The 20495-nt window shown below is 43.3% G+C and overlaps 1 protein-coding gene across 1 annotated transcript in view; it reads left to right on the top strand.

Annotated features, from left to right (window-relative positions):
* The window catches only part of LOC126176166 (membrane-bound alkaline phosphatase-like), a 167067-nt gene that overhangs the window by 70947 nt on the left and 75625 nt on the right, over positions 1-20495 (top strand). The window lies entirely within an intron of this gene.

The raw sequence follows: 20495 nt of genomic DNA, 5'->3' as shown, positions 1-20495 counted from the left end.
CGGTAAAGTCATGGTTACAGTCTTCTGGGACGCTGAAGGGGTTATTCTGTTCGATGTCCTTCCCCATGGTCAAACGATCAACTCTGAAGTGTATTGTGCTACTCTTCAGAAATTGAAGAAACCAATTCAGCGTGTTCGTAGGCACAAAAATTTGAACGAACTTCTCCTTCTTCATGACAACGCAAGACCTCACACAAGTCTTCGCACCCGAGAGGAGTTCACAAAACTTCAGTGGACTGTTCTTCCTCATGCACCCTACAGCCCCGATCTCGCACCGTCGGATTTCCATATGTTTGGCCCAATGAAGGACGCAATCCGTGGGAGGCACTACGCGGATGATGAAGAAGTTATTGATGCAGTACGACGTTGGCTCCGACATCGACCAGTGGAATGGTACCGTGCAGGCATACAGGCCCTCATTTCAAGTTGGCGTAAGGCCGTAGCATTGAATGGAGATTACGTTAAAAATAGTGTTGTGTAGCTAAAAGATTGGGGAATAACCTGGTGTATTTCAATGCTGAATAAAACAACCCCTGTTTCAGAAAAAAATGTGTTGCATTACTTATTGAACTGCCCTCGTAATATTGGGAAGAAAAAGCTGGTTGAAATCAGACGTCAATGACAACGAAATACTAAGTTCAGATTGGAATATTTATCGTAAGGATAGGTTAGTCGCCAATGGTGGCGGCCAGTTTGTAGTAGTAAATAATTCGATAAAATCTAACAAGGTTATCACGGATTCCGTATGTGAATTAATCTCGGTGAAATTGAGTATCAATGAACTGTGGCGAGTGGCATGGCGTGCGGACGTGTTCGGCGAGCGCTCCACTTGTTGGTGGTGGGAAAATGTGGTCGAAGTGCAGTGCACGTTTCAAAGTGGATAGCTAAAGGTGTAATCTGTCACGTTACTTATTAAAGACTAGTTCGGAGACCGTAGCTTGACAGTGAGAGGTCTTTCTTTTCTGTGATAGTGAATGTATTCTTGCGTGTCGTGTGGCAAGTTTCGTCAGCGAAACGGGAAGCCATTGCATTCTCTGTGGGCTGCGAGGCGTTGGGCTTTCTGCTGACGGCGCGGAGTGCAGCGGGCTGACTGTGCGAGCCACAGCTGTTCGTTGCGTGAGGCGTCCCAGACAGCAGCGGCCGACACGGCGGGCGCCGTCTACGTGAAGCTGGCTGCAGGTAGTGTCAACTGGCGTGTAGCTCATATTTGCTGGCGTTACCGAGTAACAGCGCGGCACACTGTGGAATAAATCACAGAGTGTACTGCGCTTAACGGAATTGGTTGCACTCGGTTTAGAGACAATCTACATGCGCAACGAATCGAGAATTTAGGAATCGGCTGCCGTACATCAAATTTCGTCCGGTGCGCGCTTTCTTTGCCTCAGTCTGTGAAGCATTTGGGACGTGTGCATCGGCTTTTAACTAAATAAAGCTCCACGTCCGCGAGTACACTCGGACACTGGAGCAAACAACCTGGTCCACGTTGGCGGCAGCCGCTGATACTTTCGAAAATGCCGAACGCGCTCCAGGAATCAATGTGAACTACACATCATTCGGAGGACGTCGAAACAGTGACGCGAATCCGATGGGCAAGAGCACAGGGGCAATAAGACGAGTGGTATCCAGCGTGAGTTAATTCCCAAAAGAAATAAAATGGAAACTAAAATGATAAGCGCTGAAGATGAGATCTTAAAGAAGTTCCAGAATGAACTAAAGCAAAAAAAAGGCGTCAACCATAATTACATCGCCGGTTAGAGGCCAAATTTGGCCACTGGCACTAGGTCAAGCGAGGCTTTATGGACAAAATGAAGAGCTCAGGACTGAAAAAGCCAGACTCAGGAAAGAACTAGCTGTTGCAAACGCACCAGATGCCCAGGAACGTACTCAGCGCCTGGAACAAGATATAGCGGGACTCAAATCCGAAAATCAGAGACTAAAGTCAGAAAATAAACCCCTCTCACTTTCATTTGCAGCGGTTGCGGCTGCCGGACCGATAGCGAAATCTAAAAGCAAAGTACAGGAACGCATTCAACAAACAAAAGCTAAACAGTCCAGCACACTTTTCCTTATATCAGAAACCAACCAAGATGCGAGAACCATTAGAGGAACCATCAGTAAGACAATTAATTCCAAGCAAGAAAAATTAAAAATAAAATCAATCAGGTCAACAGCAAACACCGTAATAATTGAAACAGAGCCACAAGTAGACAAGAAAAAGATAATAGAAAAAACAACATAGCTTAAGGACATTAGGTTTGAAGAACCCAACAAGTTGAGAAGCCTGCTGGCAGCGCACCATGTCTCAACATATTTAACTGATCAGGAATTGTTAGAAGAGCTCTACAAATTAAACCTGAGTGAACATGTTACTAAAGACGAGTTCGATAACGAGGTTAAAATAAAATTTGAAACAGGACCAAAAGGCAAAAGGACAGTAAACAATATTCTAGGAGTGCCGCCAAGAGTACGATTATAGCTGCTTCAAAAAGATAGTTTTTTTCATTTTGAATATTTGTACATCAACGACTTTGTTGCTATACAAAAATGTTTTAACAGTTGGGGTTTCGGTCACCCATCGAAGCGTTGCGACAAAGATCCAGTATGTGGAAGATGTGAAAAACTGGGTGACAAAAAATCAGAATGCAGGCAGGAGAATCCTGTAGGCTGTATACCATGCGAATACAGAAACAGAACATGCGATAAGGCAGGGCGAGGGGGAGGGGGGGGGGGAGCAGACTGTCCTACATATAAACAACTCTAAGAAAAACAAACAGATCGCACCGAATACGATGTTCTGTACAACGTACATACACACATTAATAAGGAGTGCCACCATAACTGTCAGAAACCCACCCCCGTAGCACACACAGGAACAGACGCAACTAATAACACAAACAGGCAAAGGTACAAATCGCCGACGACTAGGATGAGAGGCTGGCAGTGAGCCGTTGTCTGGACGCAACACATGGGGATATTACAACCCCCAAATGCAGATACCGCTACTAATGTAATGCCTCAGTTCTGGGAGACAATACAGTGTAGCTACTTCAGCATTACCGACTATATAGACGATATGTGCATGCAGGGTGCTGTTGAATATGAGGTTTCCAGGCACCTGAAACATCACATGCGTGATTGGGCCATCTTCCAGGCTGGTCTTCTTTTACGAGTTGACGACGTGGAAGACGAAATACTGCGAGATAGTCCAGAGAAATATAACGACGTCCTTGAACATAAGTTCACAAGAAATCCAACACTACAGGCAAACGCAAACAAAAACATTTACACACAACCCCCGCAACAAGTAGAATATCATACAACCAAATGTAGACCCTATATTACACCACTTCGTTTTGTCTACGGAGAACCGGCCGTTGTGGCCCAGTGGTTCTAGGCGCTTCAGTCTTTAACCGCGCGACCGATACTGTCGCAGGTTCGAATCTTTCCTCGGGCATGGATGTGTGTGATGTCCTTAGGTTGGCTAGGTTTAAGTAGTTATAAGTTCTAGGGGACTGATGACATCAGATGTTACGTCCCATAGTGCTCAGAGCGATTTGAACCATTTTTTTGTCTACGGAGGTAGCGCACACAGTCACTACGAAAAACAAAACAGTCATGTAGCTGAACAGAAAGACACATCTTGCACCGGCACAACACTCCAGAAACGGACATACGACAGTCACATTTTAAGAACAAGTCCCTGGTAGAGATCAAAAACAACAAGTCACTATCAGGGGAAATTCTCAGCGAAAACACATCAAACTCCACACTACCAGAAACCATAAAGCAGGAAAGACGTACTGAACTACAAAATTACTCGAAATCGGAGCAACAAACAAACAGTCAAAAACGCCAACAAAAAAAAATGGTTCAAATGGCTCTGAGCACTATGGGACTTATCATCTTAGGTCATCAGTCCCCTAGAAGTTAGAACTACTTAAACTTAACTAACCTAAGGACATCACACACATCCATGCCCGAGGCAGGATTAGAACCTGCGACCGTAGCAGTCCCGCCGTTCTTGACTGTAGCGCCTAGAACCGCACGCCCACCGCGGCCGGCAAGAACACCAATCAGATACAAACAAGGACCCCAAGCCGAATACCATTAATTATGTAAACGACGAAAACTTAGAAGTTAACCCACGGCTTATCAGACTAGAAAACAAGGATATATTTCAAGTAGCTCTTCGCTATGTAATACGAACTAAGCATGGAAACGGGGATGAAATCTAATTTCCAAGTACAGAACAAACTGACAGGATGATCCTGAGAGTTGAAAATCTGCCAACCAACCCCAAAGAGCTATGTAAGCTTTTAGGGGAGGCATGTGCACAAAGGGGAGAGGGCCTAAACCTAGAGGAAGTATACAAGGTCTTCGTGAGAGCACATGGACGTGTTTTCCAGGATTTTAAAGAAACCACACGAAAGTCTTTTTCCTTCACTAGATATCACTTCTGAAGGTGATGCAACTAAATTGCCAGGCCAATACCCTAGTAAACAGGGAAGTAGGTAGGCTCGTAGAAGAAACAAAAGCAGATATCGCCTGCGTTCCCTTTTCTGCGGGGAGGGATAATTTCAGGGCTCCCCTCACATTACATCACAGTATCAGGAACACCAAACGCAAAAGCCGCGATAATAGTAGTTAATAAAAGCATCATTGTAACACGGATCACCCAGTGTTGCTCTGAACACATTGTCACAGCAGAAATAACAGACGGACAGGATGTATGGCTCATGTCGTCTATTTACGCTCAGTACTCGTATGATATAGAACCTTCTTAGACAAAATAAAAGACATTGCCCGACACTCAGAAACAAAAGGCTGCTTATTCTAACTGACATCAACGCAAAATTCCCCTTGTAGAACTCAGATAGAACTGACGACAAGGGCAACTAGTGCTTGACGTGGTAAATGAATGCAACCTCTTCATACTGAATAGGGAGGGTCAGCCACCTACCTACCACGGAGACGCCGGTGGTGTAACATAGACCTTTCTCTAGGGAACGCAAAATCTCTTCCACTAGTCAATACATTTAAGGTATTAGACAGAGCCACACACAGCGACCACAACGCAACCGTCATAACCACGGACAAATATATCTATACACCACGAACAGCAGCATTTACTCATAGGAAGAGCCGACTGGCAAAAAGTTCGTGATATTGTTAAGGCGTCGTCACTACACACTGTTCAAGGCAGTATATATTACAAAAAGCATGTACTGAGAAAGGTCCTACAAGGAGCACAGGAAGCAGCTATACCACGTGCAAAAACTCTGTGGGGACAGAAACAACCGTGGTCGACAGAACTGGCAAGAATAAGGAAGAATTCACGGGACAAAGGAAATTACTACCAACAAGCAAAGACAGCTCCTGAAAGATAGATAAGACACCATCTGTATCGTGATGCTAAACAGAAATACCAAGAACAACTAAAGACAAGAAGGCAAGACTACTGGACCAATTTTGTAAAAACGCAGCTACAGAACGACATCTGGGGACAACCATTCAAGATAGAAACAGAACGAGTTAAGACACCGACAGTTCTGTCAACACTAAAACGAGCTTACAGCACAATGACCAAAGGATGGAGATGCTCAGTAGAATATCTCCTGAACAGGCTCCTCCCAGATGACGGCCCCACACAAGAGGAGCGACACCACGCTGACCTGAGAGAGAGCATGAGGCAGCCATACATCAGTCACAGTTTAACCATGGCATTCACGCCAGAAGAAGTCGCGACGGCAATCAGCAGGCTTAAAAACCGGAAAGCACCCGGTCCAGACAAAATACTTTCAGAAACATTAAAACAAACAGTAACACAAATCACATATTTCCTTACTAACATTTTCAACGAGGCGCTACTAACAGGCAGAATTCCAAATCTCTGGAAAACTGCTATGTAATAATAACCAGGAAATCACAAGACAAACAGCCAACAGACCCCAAAACGTACCGAACGATCTGTCTCTTAAATACTCTCGGCAAGGCACAGGAAAGGCTTCTGTGTCACCGTTTACAATCTCACAGACGCCTCCTCGGCCTAACGCCCCATCAATTCGGCTTCAGGGAAGATAGATCAGTAGAAGACGCCGTCAACCAAGCACTGACAGTTACAAATAGCATCAGCGACAACTACGTGGCCGCCATTCTAATAGACATAGCCGGGTATTTTGACAACTTGTGATGGCCGTCCCTCTTCGCCAGCTAAAGGGAAATGAGGCTGTTAGCTTCCCTCTACAATAGCTTCCTCGACTACTGCAGAGGCAGAGTGGTGGAGTGGAGGGCTGGTACACGGAAGGTTGTCAGGAGAATAACAAAGGGATGTCGACAGGACTCGATCTGCGGACCAATATTCTGTGATATCGCAATCGAGCCCTTGCTGAACACCCTGGACAGTGACGACAGGGTAAGAGGTGTGGAGGCTTACTCAGATGACCTGCTCGTAGTGGTGTCAGCCAAATCAAGAGCAGCACTAGAGACAAAAGGCACGCAACTGCTCCAGAAAATTAACAGTTGGTGCAAAGACAATACATTAAAAGCAGCTCCCAACAAAACTGTGTATTAACTGCTCAGAGGGACACTACAGAGAAATCCAATTCTAAAATTAGACAATACAAGCATACAGAGGAGGCAAGCCACACGTTATCTATGACTGCATCTTGACGAAAAACAGACTTTCAACCATCATATAAATTTGACAATTGACAAAGCACAATTATGCACAAACTAGCAAGACTAAACACAACTCAGTACAAAATACCTATTAAGATCATAAGGACCCACCACATTGCGATATCTGAATCCATCGCATACTTCGCAGCAAGTGCTTGGGCTCACAGGCTGAAAACATACAGACTAACAAGACAATTGCCAGACGAAGTCAACGTAGTGTACTCTTGAGAATGAGCGGAGCCTTGAACACCGCTTTGTGATGGGGACCTGCCCTATGGACATAAAAATACGTTATAGAGCTGAACTTTACTGGCTTAAGAGGGACAGGCTCGATAAGGTCACCATAATTACGGAAACCAACATTATGAACAAAACACAAACGAATCAATGGTGGAATCAAACATGGCAGATAGAATAGGATGCATCCGACAAGGGTCGCCGAGTACACTCTTTCTTTCCTGATGTACGCGAAAGACTACAACTGAAACTTGTGGAGCCAAGCCAAGGATATTCCATTTCCTGACAGGCCACGGGCCGTATCCGGTACATTTAAAACGTATGGGACTAACTAACGATGAAATATGCGTATGCGGGGAAACTGGGACACCAGAACATGCCACTCTACTGTGCAACATCGGTAGCACAAGTGAGACCTATACAGAACGATAATGACATCGCCAGAATAATACGTAATCCCGATGACTGGAGCACAATAAATAGAGTAGCCAATATTGTATCGAACTCTCTACACGAAAGATACAAGCGCCAAAACCCGTAGAGAAAAAGGCGTAGACAAGCACAAACAACACAACAAACCTCATGGGAGGACACAAACACGACCCCAGACTCCGAAACCGAGGAAGCAACACTAAGTGAACATGACTCAGAAGGGATCAACATGTAAGGGACCAAAACCAACAAGCATGACACTGCGTGCCACAACACGATCACAAACAACACAACAATCATAAAACAATAAACACCGGCACCATATACTAAGACTGTAGTAATAAGGTAATGTCGCTGGGGAGGAGAAGGCTCGAAGAAATTTTATTCCGAGGCTCCTCCTCCCCAATGGCATCCCACATTGTGTTTAAAGTATGCTTCACACAAGCAATAATGTATTGCTCGTCTTATTGTGTGCAAACAGAAGCATATTCTCTTCTCTATTCAAAGTTACAATCGATGAATTTTGCATATCATTTACGTATTAAGTTATTTAAGGACTAATGCATCGAAGTAGCAATGAACTATATTCTATTTCTACTAAAAAGTTACTAACAAAAGAGTAATTCTCATGTGAAGCTCAACTTCATGTATTCCTGTATTAAGTGCTCAATCAGCATTTAATCTGCATAAGCTGTGTAGACATACATTAGCACAAGCCATTTCAGATGAGAATACCTCGAGGTTGTACCGAAACCTTCTCATCTCAAATAGGTAGTAGTAGGCCATTATTAACCAACATGCTACATAGACTGTATTACACATCCAAATACAGCATATCACTTCCCTCTACATACTACAAATTATTTTCACCACGCTCTTTGTGTTACATTGTTTTCTTTGACATTTGCATTATATAAATTATAATTCTCATCCACTAGGTAGTAACAAATTATATGTAACTATTTTAACAATTGTTAAGCATTAAATTCGCTGTAACCTCAGGAAATCCTTATATATTACGTTCTTTATGTTATTAAAAAAGCATTAACAACTGTATACCAATAATAATGTAACTATGAGAAGTCTTTGCTATTAGCTTCAGAGGCGTCCTTCCCACCTTACATTTCAAGGCGGTGGGTTACTCTGTAGTGTCAATGAAATAAATAAATCAATCAAAGAACGGTCAGAAATGTTGAGCGGATGCTTTTATAGATCACCTGGGTCAGGATCTGTAGTAGTAGAGCACTTCAAGCAGAACTTGCAGAAAATCGTTAGTAATTTTTCTGATCATGACGATGTAGTTGGAGGTGACTCTAACTTGCCAGGTATAGATTGGGAGTTATATGTCATCAAAACTGGTGCCAGGGACAGGGGATCGTATGGCATTGTTCTCGATGTCTTGTCCAAAAATTGAGCAGATAGGGAACCAACTCGTAAGAGTAACGTCTTAGACCTGAACTTATCGAACCAATTAACGCAGAGTGATCATAAGGCTGTGACAGCGTCTATGACGAAGTGTCATACAAGGAATGTTAAGAAAGGAAGGAAGATAGATTTACTCAGGAAGGGTGACAGGATGCAAATTTCAGAATATCTCAGCACTCAGCATCAAATATTCGGTGATGAGGACGAAGATGAGGAGAACAAATGGAAAAAGTTCAAAGTCATCGTTCAATAAGGTTGGGGTTGGGTTGTTTGGGGAAGGAGACCAGACAGCGAGGTCATCGGTCTCATCGGATTAGAAAAGGATGGGGAAGGAAGTCGGCCGTGCCCTTTCAAAGGAAACATCCCGGCATTTGCCCGGAGTGATTTAGGGAAATCACGGAAAACCTAAATCAGGATGGCCGGACGTGGGATTGAGCCGTCGTCTTCCCGAATGCGAGTCCAGTGTCTAACCACTGCGCCACCTCGCTCGGTCGTTCAATAAGCTCTAGACAAGCATGTTCGGAGTAAGGTTTTAAGGGATGGGAAATATCCACCATGGTTTAATAGCCGTGTTAGAAAAGCGCAACGTAAGCAAAGTGCACTTTATCGCAGATTGAACGAAGCGAAAATGAGCGTAAGGAGAACAACGAGGTGCTGTCCCTCCTTTCAATCGTCGTGCGAAAGTCGAAATGGCAAATATTGAGATAACCAATCGCGGAAATAAAATCAGCCACAATCGCTTAGTAGTGGAAAGGCGTCAGGACCAAATGACATACCTATGAGATTCTAAAAAGATTATGCGAAAGAACTTGCTCCCCATCTAGCAGTAATGTATCGTAGATAGATTGAGAAACTAAAGGTACCTAACGACTGGAAAATGCGCAGGTCATTCCCGTTTTTAAGGAAGGCCGTAATACAGATCCACACAATTATAGACCTACACCGTTGACGTCAATCTGCAGCATTATGGAGCATGTTTTATGCTCGATAATTATGACGTCTTTGGAAAATGAACATCTCCTCAATAATAATCAACATGGATTCCGCGAACAGAGATCCTGGGAAACTCAGCTCGCTCTGTTCCTCCATAAGACCTACAGCTCAGTGGACAACGGCGCTCAGGTTGATGCCGTGTTCCTTGATTTAAGTAAGGCGTTTGACACCGTCCCGCACTGCCGTTAAATGAAAAAAAAAAAAAACGAGCTTGCGGAGTATCGGAATGGACCTTCGATTCGATTCAAGACTTTCTTGCACATAGGACCAAACACGTCGCCCTTTACGGAACTAAATCGACAGATGTAAACGTAATATCAGGAGTACCACAAGGAAGTGTGATAGGAACGTTGCTGTTTACAATATATATAAAAGATCAACTAGAAAGCGTCGTATGCTCTTTAAGGCAATTCGCAGTTGATGCAGTTGTCTATACCAAAGTAGCAACGCCAGAAGATAGTAAGAACAGCAGACTCAGATTCATGGGAAAAATCTTAAGGAAATGTCACGAAAGAAGTGACTTATAAGGCACTTGTTTGCCCGATTCTTGAGTATTGTTTATCTATCTGGGATCCCTATCAGGTACGACTGATAGGGGAGATAGAGAAGATTCCACGAAGAGCGGCGGGTTTCGTAACGGGATTGTTTCACTGGCGAGAGAGCGTTACGGAGATGCTAAGCAAACTCCACTGGCAGAGGTCACAAGAGAGGCGTTGTACATCACGGAGAGATTTACTATTAAAATTTCGGGACAGCACTTTTCAGGAGGAGTCAAACAACATATTAGTTCCCCCCACATACATCTCACGTATTGACCACGAAGTGAAAATTTGAGAAATTAGAGCCAATACAGAGGCTCACTGACGATCATTCTTCCCATGCACTATTCGCGAGTGGAACAGGGCTGTAGGGATCAGACAGCAGTACCGAAAGTACCCTCCGCCACACACAATTACGTGGTTTGCGGCGTATGATGTAGACATAGATATGCAGATCGATCATGATGTGAAATATGTAGCCAATAGCATCTCTCACGTGAGAGTAATTACATCGAAAGTGAATACAAGCACGCGGACCATATGGATACAATATACGGCTTATGAATTATGAAGGAAGACGATACCGAATACGGAAAAGTTTCTCCAACAAGTCGTTACTGCCACTGCTAGCAAACCACTAATCTGAATGGTTACTGAATGTGTCAAGCATTACATATGAACATTTTTATGTGTGGTTTGTAACATTAAAGAATTATATCCGTTAATGTACGTTAAGATTTTATGATTTACAAAATTGTTAATTTTTCGTATTAAAAATAGTAAACTTTTCGTGGCATGAAACACTATCAATCAGAATTGAATTTAATAACAGTATAATTTTTGTTCCAAACATACAGAAGTATGTTTTGAATAGCTCCTCTTTTTCTTCATTCATCTTTATACTTTTTTAGATAAGAATTAGAATAATGTCTCAAAGGCGTAATATCAAGAAAATACATTTTGAAAATTTTGTTTAATTATTTAAACATACAAAAGGCTAATCAAAGATCGTAAAATCCTCCATAATGTACTACACATATCTATAAATATTTTCTGTCTCCCTTTCAATTAAAGATCAGAGATTGCTCAGTCAACATGGTTCATTCTGCTCTTACCAATAGTATAAAATGCTGTTGCAGTATCCGGCCACGGTGGCCGAGCGGTTCTAGGGGCTTCAGTCCGGAACCACGTGGCTGCTACGGTCGCAGGTTCGAATCCTGCCTCGGGCGTAGATGTGTGTGATGTCCTTAGGTTAGTTAGGTTTAAGTAGTTCTAAGTCTAGGGGACTGATGACCTCAGATGTTAAGTCCCATAATGCTTAGAGCCATTTGAGCTTTCGCAGTAAACACATCTCGATTCCTAACAACTCTCTCCAGTACAAAATTCTGCCACAATTTTTCTCAAAGAATCATATGATTGCACCACAGACAGAAATTATCCCTATATTAAATCCACAAAACCTCCTTATTTAAACGTTATATCCAATTTAATTTATTAAGGATTCAATTAGCATTCTGTTTTTTTCCACTGAGGACACTTACTTAGAAAATCATATTTGGCGAGGAAACTGAATGTGGGCTCAATGACATTCATAATAATTATGGTAGTGAGTGCTTATGTGAATAAGTTTCTTTGCATGTTTTGTTTTTATGTCAGTCCTAATTTTGACAGATCCTGTTGGTACACGTTATGTTCCTTTAAAGGTCGTATTTTTCCTTGACTTCTGAATCTTCAGGACGTTAGTCAATGGTGAGTCTTCCGCATTTCTTAAAGAAATATAATTCAGCCAGTAAATGAGTGCCTTATGAAAAATTTGTTCTTCCGATTGCTGATTATTGTCCATGTGCCAGGGCTGGTTATGATATTGTGTTAATATTGTCTCTTTAATTATGGGATTACCGTACGACGATACGTCCATCATGGTCAAATATTATCATTTTAATTAATTATACTGAAAGGTGTGTGTGTAAATTTTCGAAGGAATTATTCGTGTTTTGGATGTGTGGAAACGTGCTCGTAAGTTTTAAAGTGCTCAGACACGCGCGCGCAGCATCGGCAGAGTAGCTGCGCAGCACGGAGATGAGTTACGGGTGATATTTGGTCTGTAAAGATGTACTCCTGATTTATCTGTTGATCGAGAAGGGAGAAAAGGAGACAGATTGTTGAACTTTGGTGTTATATGTGAACAGTCGAGTTTTGATTTAGTAGTAGTAAGCAGCAACCAACGGAGACTTTTGGGAATTATGTTATAGCCTAGATTAATGGGAAATTTATTTTGGAGGGAAATAGAATTGATTTTTACAGTGGTACGATTATCCTCTTTGTGAAGAATGGATAGCAGGTAGTGATTAAGCGTGCTTTATTTGAAGCAGCGGTTTCATAATGTAGTATTCTCGTCTGACATCAAGGTTAGGAATCGTTTTGCTTTTCATTTATTTGTTAGCATTTATCGATCGTTGTGAGAGAAATGAATTTAAGAATTAGATTTTGGAATTTTCTTTATGGAAATATTATAGATATGAAGTTCAATTTTTGTTGTTCTAGGATTAAATATAGTTGGTTTCAGAGAGAATTAACTGTTATTAAAGTTCTATTAAATGTTACTAAGTCAAATGATATGAGATTGCTACTGAGTTCATGTAACCCAGAGTCATTATTTACAATCCGAGAGTCAACTAATTTTCGATTTATTTAAAACCATTGTCAAAAATTCTGAATCAAGAGTAACAGCAAAGTGCTTCTTCGTATCTCAGTAGTTAGATTTTGCAGCTCTATAACCGAGACGCGCTTTAGTTACGAAAGCTGTTTGCAAGACGTTATCCAATGCGACTCACGTAAGCCAAATAGAGTAGAGCACTGGTTCTACGTTTAAATAACTTTCACTGAGACCGACTTCAGTTTCAAAATAATCAATTTTTCATCAAATTTCGAAGTCAGCTTTTGTGATGACAGTAAGTTTCAGACAGGGCATGATTTTCATAGAATTCTAGCAGTTAGATTTTTGTTTGCGTTCTCGGAATTTTTTGCATTAAGGAAGCTATTATCAGTTCATAACATTAAAGACTGGAAGCCCCAAATTTTGCATCTTACAGACTATTTGACATGAAAACACAATCAACATTAAAAAGCCACTTTCACTGAAATAAATTCAAACTGGTGCAGTGCGGCATAATGGTGCGAGGGCACACCGACCTCCAGATCCTTGAACATGGTACACTCTCAAGTCAAAGTTAATGTGCACAGTTGTCCCTCCTCAGTGCGTCGTTTCTGGGCTGCATTCCGTCCTGATTTCACTTTCATGGGTGACAATGCGCGGCCGCATCGAACTGCGCAGACAGAGGAGCTGTTGAAACGAGAGGATGTTCGCCGAATGGTCTGGCCTGATAATTTCCCCAACTTAACTCCGATGGAGCAGTTGTGAGATTTGTTGTGTAGAAGTAGAGCAGCACGTCCACATGCAACACAGGGACCATCCAGCAGTTAACCGCGCTGGCGAAGGAATGGAACGCCCTACCACAGGAACTCCTTACCCACATCGTGGTCAGCGTGGGAGCACGTTGCAGAGCGCGCGTGCCCGTATGTGGTATTCAAACGCCATATTAACAACCATGTTACACCCTCTGTAACGTCCAGGGGATCATCACAAATCGTGGTGACTTCAGTGTAATTATTGTCCTTGAATAATAAACACGCTTTTGTTCGTCCCATTGCGTATTTCTTTCGATTACCTTCTGTACTACACTATAGCAGTTATTTCTGTGTAAGGTCCACGTTTTGTCGAGCTATTACTTGTCAGTGACACATCACTGAAAAGTTACTTTCGTCCTTAAGTTTTGCACCAGTGAATTTGAGGCATGTGTAGCTCGCCGTGAAGCCACACGCTTGATAGGTATCGCTTATGTATAGTGATTGCTCAGCTTTCCTACTTACAGTATTCAATTTCTTCCGACTATTCTTAACTTTTGAACGCTGTTCTATTATTTATTCCCGTCTCATCGTTCTATATTGGACTCCGCTTCGCACTACAATTAGTCGATTCACAAATGAGAGCAAATGTATGAAGAACGTAAAATAAATGTAAATGTCGTGTGACTAGGGCCTCCCTTCGGGTAGACCGTTTGCCGGGTGCATGTCTTTCGATTTGACGCCTCTTTGGCGACTTGCGCGTCTGTCGGGATGAAATGGTGATGATTAGGACAACACAACACCCAGTCCCTGAGCGGAGAAAGTCTCCGACCCAGCCGGGAATCGAACCCGCGCACTTAGGATTGACATTCGTTCGTACTGACCACTCAGCTACCGGGGGCGGATATGAAGAACGCAGATACACGAGAACAACGTTTGTACCTCAACAGAACAAATTCCGTCATTAACGCAGCACTGGGAACATAAACAATGTCATTGCCTTACTTTAGAGAGAAAAAATGGTTCAAATGGCTCTGAGTACTATGGGACTTAACATCTGTGGTCATCAGTCCCCTAGAACTTAGAACTACTTAAACCTAACTAACCTAAGGACATCACACACATCCATGCCCGAAGCAGGATTCGAACCTGCGACCGTAGCAGTCACGCGGTTCCGGACTGAGCGCCTAGAACCGCTAGGCCACCGCGGCCGGCACTTTAGAGAGAGGTGTACTCAATGTTTTCCATGAGATCTTCGGTTGTGTTGGTATTTCTTTATCTCTGCGTCACCCTCTCCCTTCTTCTGGTGACAGGACGGTTACTGTGCTTTATCATCCGTCGGAGGCAATCGTATTCTATCTTCCTTTTTTTTTAGTCATCAGTGTTCTGACTGGTTTGACGAGTCCCGCCACGAAATCCTCTCCAGTGCCAACCTCTTCATCTCAGAGTAGCGCTTGCAACCTAAGTCCTCACTTACTGCATGTATTTCAATATGTGTCTTCCCCTACAGTTTCTACCGTCTAAAGCTCCCTCTAGTACCATGGAAGTTACTCCCTGACACCTTAAGAGGTGCCCTATCATCCAGTCCTTTATTCTTGTGAGTGTTTTCCATACATTACTTTCTTCGACGATTCTGCAGATAAATTCCTCATTCCTTACCTTACCAGTCCATCTAATTTACAACATTCTTTTGTAAGATCACTTCTCAAATGCCTCTGTTCTCTTCCGTTCGGATTTTCCACAGACCATGTCATGTTAGCATAAAATGCTATGCTCCAAACGTACATTCTCAGAAATTTATTTCCGGCAGCGGTCGCCGAGCGGTTCTAGGCGCTTCAGTCCGGAACCGCGCGCCTGCTACGGTCGCAGGTTAGAATCGTGCCTTGGGCATAGATGTGTGTGATGTCCTTAGGTTAGTTAGGTTTAAGTAGTTCTACGTTATAGGGGACTCATGACCTCCGATGTTAAGTCCCATAGTGCTCAGAGCCATTTGAACCATATTTTCAGAAATTTATTTCCCAAGTTGAGGCCTATGATTGACGTTTTTTGGCCAGGAATGTCTTTTTCGCCAGTGCTTGTCTGCTTTTTGTATTCTCCTTGCTTCGTCCGCCATCGGTTATTTTGCAGCCTAGCTAGCAGACTTCCTTGACTTCTTCTACTTCGTGATCTCCAAGTTCTGATGTTAAATTTCTCGTTGTTCTCTTTTCTGCTACTTCTCATTGCCATCGTCTTTCTTTGATTTATTCTCGATCCCTACTCTGTTTCCATTAGAGTATTCATTCCATTTAACAGTTTCTGTAATTCTTCTTCACTTTCATTGAGGATAGCAATGTCATCAGCAAATCTTGTCATTTATATCCTTTCATCCTGAATTTTAACCCCGGATTTGAATCTTTCTTTTATTTCCGTCATTGTTTCTTCGATGTAAGATTGATCAGTTACGGACGAAACACTACGTCCCTGTCTTACAGCCTTTTTAATCCGAGCCCTTAAATATTATTATTCTCCTTTTCTTTTCTGAATTTCTTCTTCTGTAACATAAACCAATTTATTCTGTCTTCTTCCTTTACTTTCCACCTTAATTTTGTGTTTTTTTTTTTTAATCAGAAAGATCGCAGTCCTGATCTAAGTTATCAAGTAATTAATTGCAAAAAAATTCTGTAATTTTTATGAAACATCACTCACTTAATGAAGAACCATGAAAAATTTTGAATTTATCACTAGACCTCACACAGTATTTCGGAATTTTTTAGTACTAGTTGGGATACTTCAGTCACTTTTATTTCCAGTAATTATTTGGTCTGTGGCTTTTCGCAAGCCCTCTGCCATCTTCACATATCTGAACGTCATTATTACATCACACAGTGTTTTACATCTACTCCTTTCACATACTGCAGTAAATAATTTGCTACACTCAATAATTTTCTGTCTTAAGTAATGTAATGAATGCAGTTAGATATATCAATGCGTTATCAATACTTGTAGGAACAGAAGCAGAAATTGTATGATGACTTTTAAATTTCACAAGACAGTTGCTGGCAGCAGTCACTCACATAGTAATATTAAAAAAAAAAAAAAAAACTGGCGTTACAATTAGTCTTCCAGTTACCTATAAAACGGAAAGTTATACTTTTATTCACATGGCATTACATGAAACAAATATCTTCCTACCTGTCATTGCGTATTCGTTGTGGTACATGTGCAGGAATGTGTGACATTATTAAGCCTGAATGCTTCCAGATTTTAGATAATAAAATGTTCCCCTTTCACGCTTTCGACGCTTCCTGCGCACTGCAGCATTTCCTGCGTTCGCAACATCCTGCTCAAAGCTTATGACTGCTGGTAAAACCAAAATGTAGCTACAAAAACATTCGTTGACACCTGTTCTGTGAATAAATTTGGGAGGCAAAAAGTTACAGGCTGTCGAGGACGTCGGCAGGAAAGAGCTTAAATTCTGAAACACTGGTGTTTCTTCACTAGCATCTTCATTTACGAACAGATTTAATCTCGAAAGAGTCTAACTCACCCGACGTATTGATCTAACAGGCGTGTCTATTCCTCTACGATACTTCACGAAACTAGCTATAATTAAGGCATTCCAAGGGCTAATATAAAACAAATTAATGTGCAGTTCTACCGGACTCCTTGTATATAATATTGATGTGCCAAAGAAACTGGTATAGGCATACGTATTATAATACAGAGGCATGTAAACAGGCAAATGCGGATCTGAGGTCGGCAACGCCTATATAAGACAACGAGTGTTTGGCGCACTTGTTAGATCGATTATTGCTGCTATAATGGGAAGTTATCAAGATTTAAGTGAGTTTGAACTTGCGTTATAATCGGCTCACGAGCGATGGGACACACCATAGTCGAGGTAGCGATGAAGTTTGGATTGTCCCGTACGAGAATTTCACGAGTGTACCGTGAATATCAAGAATCCGGCGAAACATCGAATCTCCGACATCGCTGCATCCAGAAAACGATCCTGTACGAGCTGGACCAACAACTACTGAAGCGAATCGTTTCAACGGGACAGGAGTGTAGCCCTTCCGAAAACCGCTGCAGATTTCAGTGCTGGGGCATTAGCAAGTGTCAACGTGCGAACCATTGTACGAAACATCATCGATAAGGGTTTTCGGAGCCGAACACCCACTCGTATGCACATGAAGACTGCACGACACAAAGCTTTACCCCCTCGCCTGGGCCTGTCAACACAGACATTGGACTGTTGATGACTGGAAACGTGTTGCCTGGTTGGACGAGTCTCGTTTCAAATTGTATCTAGCGGATGGACGTGTACGGGTATGGAGACAACCTCATGAATCCATGGACCCTGCATGTCAGCAGCTGACTGTTGAAGCTGATGGAGGCTCTGTAATGGTGTGGGCGTGTGTGGTTAGAGTCATATGGGACCCCTGATACGTCTAGACGACTCTGACAGGGGACACGTACGTAATCACTGTGTCTGATCACCTACATTCATTCATATCCATTGTGCATTCTGACGGATTTGGGTAGTTCCAGCAGGCCAATGCGACACCCTACGCATCTAAAATTGCTACAGAGTGGCTCCCGGAACGCTCCTCTGAGTTTAAACACTTCCGATGGCCGCCAAACTCTCCAAACATGAACATTACTAAGCACATCTAGGATGCCTTGCAACGTGCTGTTCAGAAGAGATCTCCACCCTCTCGTACTCTTACGGATATTTGGAGAGCCCTGCAGGATTCATGACGCCAGTTCGATCCTTCGCTCCAGCACTACTTCAGACATTAGGCGAGTCCACGCCACATCGTCATGCGGCACTTCTGCGTGCTCGCGGAGGCCCTACACGATATTAGGCAGGTGTTCCAGGTTCTTTGGCTCTTCAGTGTTTATATATACACTCCTGGAAATGGAAAAAAGAACACATTGACACCGGTGCGTCAGACCCACCATACTTGCTCCGGACACTGCGAGAGGGCTGTACAAGCAATGATCACACGCACGGCACAGCGGACACACCAGGAACCGCGGTGTTGGCCGTCGAATGGCGCTAGCTGCGCAGCATTTGTGCACCGCCGCCGTCAGTGTCAGCCAGTTTGCCGTGGCATACGGAGCTCCATCGCAGTCTTTAACACTGGTAGCATGCCGCGACAGCGTGGACGTGAACCGTATGTGCAGTTGACGGACTTTGAGCGAGGGCGTATAGTGGGCATGCGGGAGGCCGGGTGGACGTACCGCCGAATTGCTCAACACGTGGGGCGTGAGGTCTCCACAGTACATCGATGTTGTCGCCAGTGGTCGGCGGAAGGTGCACGTGCCCGTCGACCTGGGACCGGACCGCAGCGACGCACGGATGCACGCCAAGACCGTAGGATCCTACGCAGTGCCGTAGGGGACCGCACCGCCACTTCCCAGCAAATTAGGGACACTGTTGCTCCTGGGGTATCGGCGAGGACCATTCGCAACCGTCTCCATGAAGCTGGGCTACGGTCCCGCACACCGTTAGGCCGTCTTCCGCTCACGCCCCAACATCGTGCACCCCGCCTCCAGTGGTGTCGCGACAGGCGTGAATGGAGGGACGAATGGAGACGTGTCGTCTTCAGCGATGAGAGTCGCTTCTGCCTTGGTGCCAATGATGGTCGTATGCGTGTTTGGCGCCGTGCAGGTGAGCGCCACAATCAGGACTGCATACGACTGAGGCACACAGGGCCAACACCCGGGATCATGGTGTGGGGAGCGATCTCCTACACTGGCCGTACACCACTGGTGATCGTCGAGGGGACACTGAATAGTGCACGGTACATCCCAACCGTCATCGAACCCATCGTTCTACCATTCCTAGACCGGCAAGGGAACTTGCTGTTCCAACAGGACAATGCACGTCCGCATGTATCCCGTGCCACCCAACGTGCTCTAGAAGGTGTAAGTCAACTACCCTGGCCAGCAAAATCTCCGGATCTGTCCCCCATTGAGCATGTTTGGGACTGGATGAAGCGTCGTCTCACGCGGTCTGCACGTCCAGCACGAACGCTGGTCCAACTGAGGCGCCAGGTGGAAATGGCATGGCAAGCCGTTCCACAGGACTACATACAGCATCTCTACGATCGTCTCCATGGGAGAATAGCAGCCTGCATTGCTGCGAAAGGTGGATATACACTGTACTAGTGCCGACGTTGTGCATGCTCTGTTGCCTGTATTTATGTGTGGTTCTGTCAGTGTGATCATGTGATGTATCTGACTCCAGGAATGTGTCAATAAAGTTTCCCCTTCCTGGGACAATGAATTCACGGTGTTCTTATTTCAATTTCCAGGAGTATATATATATATATATATATATATATATATATATATATATATATATATATATATATGTGTGTGTGTGTGTGTGTGTGTGTGTGTGTATGTGTGTGTGTGGGTGTGTGTGGGTGTGTGTGGGTGTGTGTACTGCTTCTTGTGTTTTCTTCATGATTAGAAATTTTTTAATTGTCAAGAGGAAACAGTCTTAACTAACGTGTAATTTCAAATAATACTGTTTTTATTTGACTACTTCCACTGGAAAAGGCAAGTTCAGGAAAGCAAAAACAACTTAACTATGAACCCCGAAAGCTATTGTTGAGATTAATTACAATTTCCTATTCCACTTCGAAAATTGTTTTATTTCGATACAAAAATACTTAATTTCAACTGGGTGTCTTAGACACAAGCTATTATTGATCAGTACCTTCTTGAAATCAACAATTAACGTGGGAACGACTACATGTTAATAAGTATCTTTAAAATTTATTTTTTGTGTGA

Source organism: Schistocerca cancellata, chromosome 3 (genome assembly GCF_023864275.1).
Source record: "Schistocerca cancellata isolate TAMUIC-IGC-003103 chromosome 3, iqSchCanc2.1, whole genome shotgun sequence".
Classification (NCBI taxonomy): domain Eukaryota; kingdom Metazoa; phylum Arthropoda; class Insecta; order Orthoptera; family Acrididae; genus Schistocerca; species Schistocerca cancellata.
Note: the sequence above shows the minus strand (reverse complement) of the source record. Positions and strands in the feature narration are given on the sequence as shown.